Raw genomic sequence first — 13,489 nt, 5'->3', positions numbered from 1 at the left:
ATAAAAGAGAACCCAACCCAAAAAGTTTGGTTGATTAGTCTGTGGCATTCTGTTAAACTGTTGCTTATGGCGGTCTCTGTGAGCTTCTCAGCGACATTCAGCCAGCCAGGTATCCTGCCTGCAGTAGATGGAATGTGGCAATGGAACGCTGGCTGCGCGTGTCATAATAGGCTCTGAGCCTTTATATACCTGTGCACAGCAGCAGCCACCTTCAGTCTGCTGCTGGACAGCCAGCAGCAGCAGCAGCAGGAGAGGTATGTAATCAGGAGCCCTCCTGCTAAGGGTAGACAGCTGCTCGTTCCACCCCACCCCCCGCCTTAATTGGTTCTCCTCCCTTCCAACGGTGTTGAGGCGGGTGGGAACAGCAGGGGGTGAAGGTGCTGTGTTTAAAGAGGTGGAGTTATGCAGATCTAAAACGCGTGGATTGCAGCAGCAGCAAGCCGAAAAGTGCAGGCATGTAAGGGATCTAGAGGTTGACAACATGTCTTCTTAACGGGAGTCCAGGAGCTCATCTCCACAAATGGACTTTTCAGGATCCTTGGGTGGCTCCGTAGTTTGAAACCAATTCTGGTTATCGCTTCTCGGCCTTTTGGCTAAGATCAAGTGTAGTATCTGTTCTTATCAGTTTAATATCTGATACGTCCCCTATCTGGGGACCATATATTAAATGGATTTTTAGAACAGGGAGATGGAAAAAGAGCTTGCTCTGTCCACTCCACGCATTGACCTGGTATTGCAGTATCTCCAGGACCGGTGCACCCCTTCTTTAATGCAGTTTCTAAAATCAGAAAGAATTGAATTCAATGTTTTTTGTTCATTTTGCTTGTTTGTCGGATTTTGGGATGGACTCTTTGGCTTTGCTTTTCTTCTCCTCATTGGATTTTTCATGTTCAAAGTTGCAGAAGCCAGATTACAAGCTCATTTTGGTTCAACTTCAGCAACTGTGCATTGCATTGCCATGTAATGTGATGCAATGCTATCTTTCTAGCTCTCCCTTTTTACTTCCTTTTGGATAAACAGACATATTAGGCAAGCATTTTGGAGCTTTCACCTAAATAACTACAGGTGGTGAGATAAGCTGCACAATATAATTGACCTTTCAGTATATTGTTGCACACACACCATCTATTTAGCAAATGCCCTTGTTATCAACAGCAGCCTTTTAAACTCACCTGAGCTAACAGGTATGTGCGCTGGTTACTCTGCTGCGCTTAAAATTTCTTTTTTGGTTTGCTACAATGCCTTTTCTGAAACGTTGTCTCCTTCTGCTGGAACACTGACTTCTTTCATTTAATGCCTGCAGACTATAAAAGAGAACCCAACCCAAAAAGTTTGGTTGATTAGTCTGTGGCATTCTGTTAAACTGTTGCTTATGGCGGTCTCTGTGAGCTTCTCAGCGACATTCAGCCAGCCAGGTATCCTGCCTGCAGTAGATGGAATGTGGCAATGGAACGCTGGCTGCGCGTGTCATAATAGGCTCTGAGCCTTTATATACCTGTGCACAGCAGCAGCCACCTTCAGTCTGCTGCTGGACAGCCAGCAGCAGCAGCAGCAGGAGAGGTATGTAATCAGGAGCCCTCCTGCTAAGGGTAGACAGCTGCTCGTTCCACCCCACCCCCCGCCTTAATTGGTTCTCCTCCCTTCCAACGGTGTTGAGGCGGGTGGGAACAGCAGGGGGTGAAGGTGCTGTGTTTAAAGAGGTGGAGTTATGCAGATCTAAAACGCGTGGATTGCAGCAGCAGCAAGCCGAAAAGTGCAGGCATGTAAGGGATCTAGAGGTTGACAACATGTCTTCTTAACGGGAGTCCAGGAGCTCATCTCCACAAATGGACTTTTCAGGATCCTTGGGTGGCTCCGTAGTTTGAAACCAATTCTGGTTATCGCTTCTCGGCCTTTTGGCTAAGATCAAGTGTAGTATCTGTTCTTATCAGTTTAATATCTGATACGTCCCCTATCTGGGGACCATATATTAAATGGATTTTTAGAACAGGGAGATGGAAAAAGAGCTTGCTCTGTCCACTCCACGCATTGACCTGGTATTGCAGTATCTCCAGGACCGGTGCACCCCTTCTTTAATGCAGTTTCTAAAATCAGAAAGAATTGAATTCAATGTTTTTTGTTCATTTTGCTTGTTTGTCGGATTTTGGGATGGACTCTTTGGCTTTGCTTTTCTTCTCCTCATTGGATTTTTCATGTTCAAAGTTGCAGAAGCCAGATTACAAGCTCATTTTGGTTCAACTTCAGCAACTGTGCATTGCATTGCCATGTAATGTGATGCAATGCTATCTTTCTAGCTCTCCCTTTTTACTTCCTTTTGGATAAACAGACATATTAGGCAAGCATTTTGGAGCTTTCACCTAAATAACTACAGGTGGTGAGATAAGCTGCACAATATAATTGACCTTTCAGTATATTGTTGCACACACACCATCTATTTAGCAAATGCCCTTGTTATCAACAGCAGCCTTTTAAACTCACCTGAGCTAACAGGTATGTGCGCTGGTTACTCTGCTGCGCTTAAAATTTCTTTTTTGGTTTGCTACAATGCCTTTTCTGAAACGTTGTCTCCTTCTGCTGGAACACTGACTTCTTTCATTTAATGCCTGCAGACTATAAAAGAGAACCCAACCCAAAAAGTTTGGTTGATTAGTCTGTGGCATTCTGTTAAACTGTTGCTTATGGCGGTCTCTGTGAGCTTCTCAGCGACATTCAGCCAGCCAGGTATCCTGCCTGCAGTAGATGGAATGTGGCAATGGAACGCTGGCTGCGCGTGTCATAATAGGCTCTGAGCCTTTATATACCTGTGCACAGCAGCAGCCACCTTCAGTCTGCTGCTGGACAGCCAGCAGCAGCAGCAGGAGAGGTATGTAATCAGGAGCCCTCCTGCTAAGGGTAGACAGCTGCTCGTTCCACCCCACCCCCCGCCTTAATTGGTTCTCCTCCCTTCCAACGGTGTTGAGGCGGGTGGGAACAGCAGGGGGTGAAGGTGCTGTGTTTAAAGAGGTGGAGTTATGCAGATCTAAAACGCGTGGATTGCAGCAGCAGCAAGCCGAAAAGTGCAGGCATGTAAGGGATCTAGAGGTTGACAACATGTCTTCTTAACGGGAGTCCAGGAGCTCATCTCCACAAATGGACTTTTCAGGATCCTTGGGTGGCTCCGTAGTTTGAAACCAATTCTGGTTATCGCTTCTCGGCCTTTTGGCTGCGATCGTATGACTGTACCTTGATTGGTGCGAGTCTCCTGGAGGAATCCGGACCCTTTTGTGGAGGATTTTCTGCTTTTTCCTGTGGTATTCCATACCGACAGAATCCAAGATGTCTTTTGTGAAGAACACCATCCGTTTGTCCGTGGATCCATCTGACCAGAACAAGAACAACGTGGTTTTCATTGTCCAAGACATCGTTGAAGGCAAAGCTGGAGCAAGACGTTCTGAGATCTTCAGTGTCAACGAATTTTCACGTCAAGGTAATTATGACGTTACCTTTATGGACCAGGATGTTTGCCTTAATGTCTTTGAATGGCTCCGTGGTCACTCTAGTGACCCCTGCTTGGAAGGAGTTAGATGGGAACCTTTGTTTGGTCTGCAAGAAAAGGAGGTGACTGTGACTGTCTATAACCCTTTTACAGACCCTGAGCTGCTGGAGTGCTTCCTCTCTCGCTACTGTGAATATGTGCGGAAGGGAGTGAAGCAAGTCAATTGTCTAGGAATCTTTAACTGTCAGTATAAATTCCGTGTGAAATTGAAAAGGGATCCTGACAGTGTGGGGGGCTTTAGACACCCTCCATCAAATTTTTCCGTTGCAGGCCATAGAGGTTTCCTCTTTTACCCAGGCCAGCCCATGTTTTGCCGTAGATGCTTTTCTTTCGGACATACCATGGTAACATGCCTTAAAGGGCAGTGTTGCCGAAATTGCAGAAAGGAGGGGCATATGGCCAACCAGTGTCCAGAGGCCAAGTCCTGTGATGTCTGTGGGAGTAGTGATCACATGTATAAGGACTGTCCTATGAGTGCACCTAGACGTTCTGATAAAGAACAGAAGGAGGAGGAGCTGGAGAGGAGGCAGATGGCAAGCGCACTGAAAGTGCTGGAAAGATTGGAGAGGGAGGAGAGAGAGGGAAGGAGGCGGGAAACTGGTAGAGCCTCTCCCTCTACGGCGCCAGAGGAGGTGTCCCTGAGACCATGTTCTTCTTCTGCTGAAGAAATGAGGAAGAAGCGGAGGGAAGAAAAGGAGTTCTGGAGGGAAGTGGCAAAGGTGGAGAAAAAGGCAGTGTCTGCGAGAATATCTAAGAAAGTGGTGGAAGCAGAGCTGCCTGAGATGATGACTTTTGGAGAGGCAATGGACGCAACAGGATGTGAAGTGCAAATCTCGGAACCCGACAGTCCTGAACACCCTTCGGGTCCTGAAAACATTGAAGATTTTTCTTCGGAGGATGATAGGGGTGCAAAGAAGAGTCGTAGGGAGGATGGTGGGGGCAGTGATGATGCAGATTTTAGTGAGCCTCAGAGGAAGATCAGAACTGCCAGAATGAGGAGTGTGGCTGGTGAAGCCAGCGGGTCGGAAACCAGCTGTTCTGTTCTGATGGCGGAGGAGGATAGTGGTGGTGCTGGATAGTGTCACCATATAATATTGTAAATGTTTTTTCTTTTTGTCCTCTTGTGAGCTTTGGTTTAGGCCAAAGGCTATTTCTTTGTGTAATTGGTGAAGGAGTAGAAGTATTATGGGATTTACCATAGTGTCCCAAAACGTAAGAGTGTTTAAAAGTAAAGTAAGAAGAGCTGCTATTTTTGAGTTTTTAGCTATGCAAAATGCATCTATTTTTTGTTTACAAGAATGTGGGGTAGTGGATGGTGTGAAAGGGGATGAATGGTCTTATGGAGCGTCTGTGTGGTCGGGGAGTGCATGTAATAAGAATGATGGTGTGGGTATTTTGGTTAAAGGAAGGGAGGTTGTTTTGAGTGATTATTTGGTTATTGAGGTGGGGAGATGTATCCTTGCTAATTTTGTATACAAGAATGTAAAGTTTTGTGTTATTAATGTTTATGCGCCAGTTGAAAAAAATGAGCGCAAAAATTTATTTGAAAAAATTAAGCTTTTTGTTCCAGGAAGAATACCTGTGGTAATTGTGGGTGATATGAACTGTGATGTGGGGAGAGTGAATGTGGATGTGTCTGGGAAAGCATTATTGGAGTTAGTGAATGATTTTGGGTTGTGTGATATGCAGCGCGTGTGTAACATGAATCCTTTGTTGAACACTTTCTTTTCTGAGAGTGGTAGGGTACAATCCAGATTGGATTATTGTTTTATTTCTAAAAATATGGTTTCTGTTAATTATAGGCAGGAAAACGTTCTTTTTTCAGATCATGTGTGTATGTTGTGTGAGTTGGATATAAAAGTTGATGGAGTGTTTGGGAGAGGATTGTGGAAGTTAAATGTTAAACTGTTAGAGAATGAAGATGTGAGAAAGGAGTATGAAAGGCGGTATGAAGAATGGTGTAAGCATAAAAATGAGTTTGGGAATGTTTGTGAGTGGTGGGACTGGGTGAAGAAACAAACAAAAATGTTCTTTAAAAATTTAGGATACAAGTATGCAGCAATTAAAAGAGAGAGTTTTGTTAAACTAAACACGCGGTTGAGCGTTTTGTATAAGTTAAGGGAAGGAGGAGTTGAGGTGGAGGAGGATATTTTAGAGGTAAAAAAGGAGATTAGTGAGTTTTTGTTGGAGAGAGGGAGAAGCATAGTGTTTAGGGCAAAGATTGATAAGATGGAGCAGGATGAGAAATGTTCTCGGTTTTTCTTTAAAAAAGTTTTTGGAAAGAAACAGAGTATGAGCGTGGTGTATGGAGCAGATGGAAGTGAGGTGAGTGGAGAGGATATGTGTGAAGAGGTGGCTAAGTTTTATGAGGATCTGTATGCAGTGAAACAGAGGGATGAATGTTTGGAGAATGATGTTTTGAGTGTGTTAGAGAGTAAGTTGAGTGAAGCAGAAAGAGAGAGAGTGATGGGTGAGGTGACTGGTGATGAGGTATGGAAGGTTATGTGTAGTATGGCTTTGAATAAGACGCCGGGGGAGGATGGCCTCCCAGTAGAATTTTATCGTGTGATGTGGGGTGTGATTGGTAAGGACTTTGTGGATGTATGTAAGTATATGTGGGGAAACATGGAGGTGACTGAGAGTATGCGTGCAGGTTTGGTTGTGTTAATTCCTAAGAAAGGGGATTTGAAAAGTCTGAGGAATTGGAGGCCAATAACGTTACTTAATTGTGATTATAAAATCTATGCAAAACTTATGGCTAATAGGATGCGTGATGTGATAGAGAGTGTGATTGGGGATGAGCAGTGTTGTGCGGTACCTGGGAGGCGGATTCATGAGTGTGTGTGTATGTTAAGAGATTGTCTATGGGATTGCATGGGTCGTAAGAAGAGTGTATTTTTGTTAAGTTTGGATTTTGAAAAGGCTTATGATAGGTTGTCGCATGGTTTTTTGTTCAGAGTGTTGTTAAAAATGGGTTTTCCGGCTGATTTTGTTGGGCGAGTGAGAAGTTTGTATGCGGGTGTTTATAGCTGTGTTTTAATGAATGGGTATGTGGGTAGGAAAGTGAATGTGTTTTCGGGTGTGCGACAGGGGTGTCCTTTGTCCCCTGTAGCATTTATTTGTGCAATTGAGCCATTGTTGTGTATGCTGAGGAAAGATAAGGTAATTCGTGGTGTGCAAGTGCCGGGAGGTGGAGGAAAAGAATGGAAGGTGAGTGGTTATATGGATGACGTGTGTGTATTATGTGATTCTGAATGTTCGGTGAGGCGGGTGAAGTTGTTAGTGTCTATTTTTTGTGGTGCATCTGCGTTTAAAGTGAATTGGGAAAAGAGTGAGTGTAAGGGTTTTGGAGGCGGAAGTTTAAGTAGGGATGTAGGTGTGAATGTAGTGAATGGACCTATTAAAATTTTGGGTGTGAAGTTTTCAGAGAGTTTGGATGGGAAAGAAAGTTGGGATGATGCGAAAGGAAAAGTTGAGCAGAAGTTGAATTTTTGGAAATTGAGGAGTTTATCCTTTTTTGGGAAGATTTTAATTAAGAGTGTGGTGTTGCCAATATTTTTATATATTGCGGTAGTATTTCCACCAGGATATATGTGTATGAGAAGCTTGAATAGAATTTTATTTTTTTTTTTGTGGAACTCGAAAATGGAGAGAGCTAGGAGAGAAATTTTGGTTAAAAGAGTGGAAAAAGGTGGTTTGGGTTTTCCGAATTTGGACGTGTTTTTTGGTGTGAATATCGTTGTGTTTGTTTTGAAAGTGATTAGGGCGGATGGAAAGTTTTCATCTATGTGTAGGTATTTATTTGGAGCGTATTTGTTTCGTTTAAAGTGGCAAGAAAGGGATTTGCGATGTCCGATTGCTTTTGAGGTGCCTGTATGGTATGTGTGGGTTTATAAGTTTTTGGTGAGGTATGAACTGTGTGATGCAGATGTGAGATTGCTGGAGAATAAGAAGGCTGTGTATAGGATGATTGAATGTAGAGAGGTAGAATGTGGAATAAATATGGTTAGGGGTGGTGATGTGCAGAAGGTTTGGAAGAAAGTGCGGATGAGTGGTATGACCAACAAACAGAGTGAAGTTGTGTGGCAGTCTTTACATGGAGTATTACCTGTGAGAGAGTTTCAGAGGAATAGAGGTTTGGTGAGGAGTGAAATGTGTCCAAGAAATGGCTGTGGTGGAAGGGAAAGTGTGTTGCATGTTTTTTGGAATTGCCAGTATGCTAGAGATGTGATTGGGAGAATGGGGCCTTTGTGTAAAGAATTGTGTGGTGTGAATTTGTTGTCTTTGGAGTTGTTTATGTTTGGTTTGGGAATATGTGATGGGACGAAGGAAAGAGTCTTGTGGTTGATGCTTGCATGTATAAAGGAAGTGTTATGGGATGTGAGGAATGTGTATGTGTTTAAAAGGAAGGAAATTGCTGTAAAGGATAGTGTGAAGGTGATTTTGGGGAAGATGTATGTGTGTTTCCTATGGGACAAAAAGAGGAGAGGGGAAGTGGATGCGGAGGGAATATGGAAAGTTAAAAAGTGGAGATATATTGTTAGTACCTCTTGATTTTTGTTATTGTTGTTTTGAAATATGAAATAAATATTTCCGATGATGATGGGGACAGCAAATTGCGTATTGGATTTGACGCAGCTGTTTTGATGGAATTTTCCTTTGTCTGGTTTCCATAGACTGTGGAATTTCCTCGTCTGAGGAGAAAAAAAAAAAAAAAAAAAAATCTGTTCTTATCAGTTTAATATCTGATACGTCCCCTATCTGGGGACCATATATTAAATGGATTTTTAGAACAGGGAGATGGAAAAAGAGCTTGCTCTGTCCACTCCACACATTGACCTGGTATTGCAGTATCTCCAGGACCGGTGCACCCCTTCTTTAATGCAGTTTCTAAAATCAGAAAGAATTGAATTCAATGCTTTTTGTTCATTTTGCTTGTTTGTCGGATTTTGGGATGGACTCTTTGGCTTTGCTTTTCTTCTCCTCATTGGATTTTTCATGTTAAAAGTTGCAGAAGCCAGATGACAAGCTCATTTTGGTTCAACTTCAGCAACTGTGCATTGCATTGCCATGTAATGTAATGCAATGCTATCTATCTAGCTCTCCCTCTTTACTTCCTTTTGGATAAACAGACATATTAGGCAAGCATTTTGGAGCTTTCACCTAAATAACTCCAGGTGGTGAGATAAGCTGCACAATATAATTGACCTTTCAGTATATTGTTGCACACACACCATCTATTTAGCAAATGCCCTTGTTATCAACAGCAGCCTTTTAAACTCACCTGAGCTAACAGGTATGTGAGCTGGTTACTCTGCTGCGCTTAAAATTTCTTTTTTGGTTTGCTACAATGCCTTTTCTGAAACGTTGTCTCCCTCTGCTGGAACACTGACTTCTTTCATTTAATGCCTGCAGACTATAAAAGAGAAACCAACCCAAAAAGTTTGGTTGATTAGTCTGTGGCATTCTTTTAAACTGTTGCTTATGGCAGTCTCTGTGAGCTTCTCAGTGACATTCAGCCATCCAGGTATCCCGCCTGCAGTAGATGGAATGTGGCAATGGAACGCTGGCTGCGCGTGTCATAATAGGCTCTGAGCCTTTATATACCTGCGCACAGCAGCAGCCACCTTCAGTCTGCTGCTGGACAGCCAGCAGCAGCAGGAAAGGTAAGTAATCAGCAACCCTCCTGCTAAGGGTAGACAGCTGCTCGTTCCACCCCCCCGCCTTAATTGGTTCTCCTCCCTTCTAACGGTGTTGAGGCGGGTGGGAACAGCCGGGGGTGAGGGTGCTGTGCTAAAAGAGGTGGAGTTATGCAGATCTAAAACGCGTGGATTGCAGCAGCAGCAAGCCGAAAAGTGCAGGCATGTGAGGGATCTAGAGGTTGACAGCATGTCTTCTTAACGGGAGTCCAGGTGGCCATCTACTTTTATTACCCTTTTTCCATTGATAGTGCGAGTGTAAGCTATTTTATTTCCTTTACAATGGGCAAGGCGCGTGGCAAGGGACGTGGAACTAGACGTTCTGGTGATCGTGCGTGCAGAGGACGGGGCCGTGGCCAAGGTGAAAATGTGCCACAACCAACAGCCACATCTTCTCGCTCCCACTTCTTGACCGAATTACTAGGGAAGCACAAAACAACACCAGTATTGCGAACTGATCAGTGTGAACAGGTTATTAATTGGATAGCAGATAATGCTTCCAGTTACCTGGGCACCACCACCTCCGGTCTGTCTTCCACACGGTCAAATCGTAGTAGCCGTGAGTCTCGACCGCATACTCCTCCTCACCCTGATGCTCCTTCCTCCCACCATGCCGAGTGTCGTCAGACAGCAACTGATCCCACACTTGGACACTCTGAAGAGCTGTTCACTGGTCCATTTCCAGATTTGTGCCCCTCGCCTGCTCCGCTTGAAGTGGTGGAAGAGGAGATCCCATGTAGAGATGCCCAAATATTTGAACAGCCACGGCCACAGTAAGTCGACGCTGGCAATTTGTCACAAGAGGTGGACGATGACGAGACACAATTGCCAGGAAGTGAGGAGGAGGATCGTGGTGTGCAAGTGGAAGAGGAGGAGGTGGTGGATGATCTAGTAACTGACCCAACATGGCAGATGGACATGCAGAGCGAGGCCAACAGCACACAGGGTGAGGGAGGCAGAGTACCCCAACAGGCAGGGAGAAGCAGTGTGGTGGCCGCACACAGAAGGCGGGCAACAGTTCCTCGTAACACCAACACGAGGGACGTTGCCAGTACAACCTGTAAGTCTTCCAGAGTCAGGAATTTTTTTAAAGACTCTGCTGATAACCCCAAAAAGGCCATTTGTACTACCTGCCATGCCAGCATCAGCAGGGGTGACAAAACTACCAGCCTGACCACCACCAGCATGATCAGGCACATGGCAGCAAAGCACCCAACTTTGTGGGGCGAACCCCAGGGTCCACAACCAGTGTCAGCGGGTGTCACCACTGCTTCTTCCGCTGTTGTGCGTGCAATAGAACCCCCTGTTGTGTGTGCAAGGCAATCCCCTGTCCATACTGCATGCAAAGATGCCCTCTCCTCTCAGTCTTCACTTGTTATGGCAGTTTTTCAAGAAACAGCATAAAGTCCACATCCACGTCCCACCGCAGCGTTCAATTGTCCATATCCCAGACCTTTGAACGAAAGCGGAAATTTGCAGCTAACGCCCCACAGGCCACAGTCCTAAATTCGCACATTTCACGACTGCTTGCGTTGGAAATGCTGCCTTTTAGGCTGGTGGAGACGGAATTCTTCCGCAACCTTAAGGCGGTGGCCGTCCCTCGGTACTCGGTCCCCAGCCAACACTATTTTGCCCGGTGTGCCATCCCCGCACTACACAAGCACGTGTCCCAAAACATCTGCCGTGCCCTCAACAGCGCAGTTACTGGGAGAATCCACCTGACAACGGACACGTGGACAAGTGCTTGTGGCCAGGGACGGTACATCTCCCTGACGGCACATTGGGTAAACATAGTGGAAGCCGGGACCCAGTCGGACCTTGGGAGAGAACACATCCTCCCGACACCGAGGATTGCGGGCCCTATGTCAGTCAGAGTTGCCGCCACAGTGTACAGCTCCTGCGCATCATCCTCCTCCTCCTCATGTTCAGCCTCCATCTCAGATATCACCACATCAGTTACAAGCTGGAAGCACTGCAGTACTACCTCAACCAAGCGGCAACAGGCTGTGCTGAAACTCACAAGCTTAGGTGAGAAACCTCACACTGCTTGTTAGTTGTGGACAGCTGTGAAAGAGCAGGTAGATCTGTGGCTGAGACCGCTGAACCTACATCCAGGCATGGTCGTGTGTGACAATGACCGTAACCTGGTGGCGGCTCTGAGGCAAGGCGAGATCACACACGTACCATGCCTGGCTCATGTGCTTAACCTCGTGGTTCAGCGGTTTCTTAAATCGTACCCCGAGTTGCCAGATCTGCTCGTCAAAGTAGGCCGCCTGTCAGCTCATTTTCGCAAGTCGGCTACAGCTTCCGCCGCCCTTGCTGTGTTGCAGCAGCGTTTGCAGCTTCCGTCACACCGACTGGTGTGTATTGTCCCCACACGTTGGAACTCTACCCTCCACATGTTGCAAAGGATTTGTGAGCAGAAGAGAGCAGTTGTGGAGTACCACCTGCAACAAGGCCGTCGATATTCAGGTCAGACTCCACACATAAGACCTCAGGAGTGGACCTGGATGTCTGACATATGTACCATCTTGACAAACTTTGAGGAGTCCACCAAGATGGTGAGTGGCGATGACGCCATCATTAGCGTCAGCATTCCACTTGTCTGTCTTTTGCAACGCTCTCTGCAGAGAATTAAAGAGGAGACATTGCAGCCAGAGAATAATGAGATGGATCAAGAAGCCGTAGCGGTCGATTACACACAGCCCAGCCTCATCTCATCCCAACGTGCATTGGGGGACAATGAGGGAGAGGAGGAGGAGGAAGAACAGTAGCTTGTATAATGCACTGTAGACGGTAGTACCTGTACAACTGTCATACCGTCGTTCAGCGTGGGTGGCCTGAGGACAGAGGGGAGGAGGAGGAGGAGGAGAGCATGGTCAGTCGTCATCTTGGTGAGGACACGGAAGTCTTGCCCGTTACCAGTCTGGCACGCATGGCTGACTTTATGTTACGCTGCCTTAACCATGACCCTCGCGTTGTCAAAATGTTGGGTGACAGTCATTACTGGTTGGTGACACTTTTAGACCCCCGCTACAAGGAGAACTTTCACTCTCTTATTCCTGAGGTGGAGAGGTCTACAAAAATGGGGCAGTACAAGAAGGCCCTTGCTGCAGAACTGTTAAAAAAGTTCCCATCTGAACACGCTAGCGGCAGAGGTCACAGTTCGTTGACCAACCAAGGCGTACAAACGAGAGAGAAGCAACTCCAATCCAGCAGAGGCAGGGGAACACTGTCAGCTTTCTGGGACAGTTTTCTCAGCCCCTCCCTTCGGACAGACCCTGAGGCGCGGGGTACTCTCACAAGGAGTGGAAAGTTTCAAAAGATGGTGAGGGAGTACCTTGCCGACCGTACCAGCATCCTCCGTGATTCCTCTGTGCCTTTTAATTATTGGGTATCCAAGCTGGACACTTGGAATGAACTCGCTCTGTACGCCTTGGAGGTCCTAGCCTGCCCTGCCGCTAGCGTGTTATCGGAGCGTGTTTTTAGTGCCGCTGGGGGAATTATAACTGATAAGCGCACTCGCCTGTCAATTGAAAATGCTGACAAGCTGACCCTTATCAAAATGAACAAGGCCTGGATTGGGCCAGACTTCTCATCACCACCAAATGACAGCAGAGTAACATAAAGTCAAATCCACTGTGTTATTTCGGGAGGTGTATTCACATGCACCGCTTCACACCCACACATGGGTATACGCTTCCTCATTTCGGCTGTTTTATGTTCTTCTCCTTATCCTCAGCCTCCAACACCACTATACCACCAGGGTGACCGTGGTCCGTGTTGCCATTATTGAAAGTTCCTCTGTCCTAATTTTTGGCAGCTTTTGCTTGGAAGGCATAGGCAAAGACTATAAGAGACCAACTCCCCAATAATGGGAATAATATTTTTAAGATGCTGTACTGTATGGCTCTTGTAAGGGGCATTGAAATCGTCTTGTTAAGCTACTGTGACCTCCACGTCTCTTCCACGGGGCATTGTTATTGTCTTTTTATTCCACTGTGACCTCCACCACTCTTCCAAGGGGCATTAAAACCATCTTGTTAAGCTACTGTGACCTCCACGTCTCTTCCAAGGGGCATTAAAACCATCTTGTTAAGCTACTGTGACCTCCACGTCTCTTCCAAGGGGCATTAAAACTGTCTTGCTAAGCTACTGCGACCCCCACCACTCTTCCAAGGGGCATTGATATTGTCTTTTTATTCCACTGCGACCTCCACCACTCTTCCAAGGGGCATTAAAACCGTCTTGTTAA

The 13,489-nt window shown here is 45.9% G+C and overlaps 3 non-coding genes across 3 annotated transcripts; all 3 read left to right on the top strand.

Annotated features, from left to right (window-relative positions):
* The first annotated feature begins 573 nt into the window (after nt 1–573).
* LOC141274470 (U2 spliceosomal RNA) lies at nt 574–764 on the top strand. Its single transcript, XR_012322744.1, has one exon. It is a non-coding gene; the product is annotated as a U2 spliceosomal RNA (small nuclear RNA).
* Nucleotides 765–1,879: 1,115 nt separating this feature from the next.
* On the top strand, nt 1,880–2,070 carry LOC141274459 (U2 spliceosomal RNA). The gene has a single exon (XR_012322733.1). It is a non-coding gene; the product is annotated as a U2 spliceosomal RNA (small nuclear RNA).
* Nucleotides 2,071–8,219: 6,149 nt separating this feature from the next.
* Nucleotides 8,220–8,411, top strand: LOC141150769 (U2 spliceosomal RNA). Its single transcript, XR_012246888.1, has one exon. It is a non-coding gene; the product is annotated as a U2 spliceosomal RNA (small nuclear RNA).
* The last annotated feature ends 5,078 nt before the right edge of the window (nt 8,412–13,489 follow it).

This window comes from Phyllobates terribilis, unplaced genomic scaffold, assembly GCF_046119375.1.
Source record: "Phyllobates terribilis strain yellow unplaced genomic scaffold, ASM4611937v1 Scaffold_5__5_contigs__length_657084704, whole genome shotgun sequence".
Taxonomy (NCBI): domain Eukaryota; kingdom Metazoa; phylum Chordata; class Amphibia; order Anura; family Dendrobatidae; genus Phyllobates; species Phyllobates terribilis.
The sequence above is the reverse complement of the archived record's forward strand: the minus strand, read 5'-3'. Positions and strand labels throughout refer to the sequence as shown.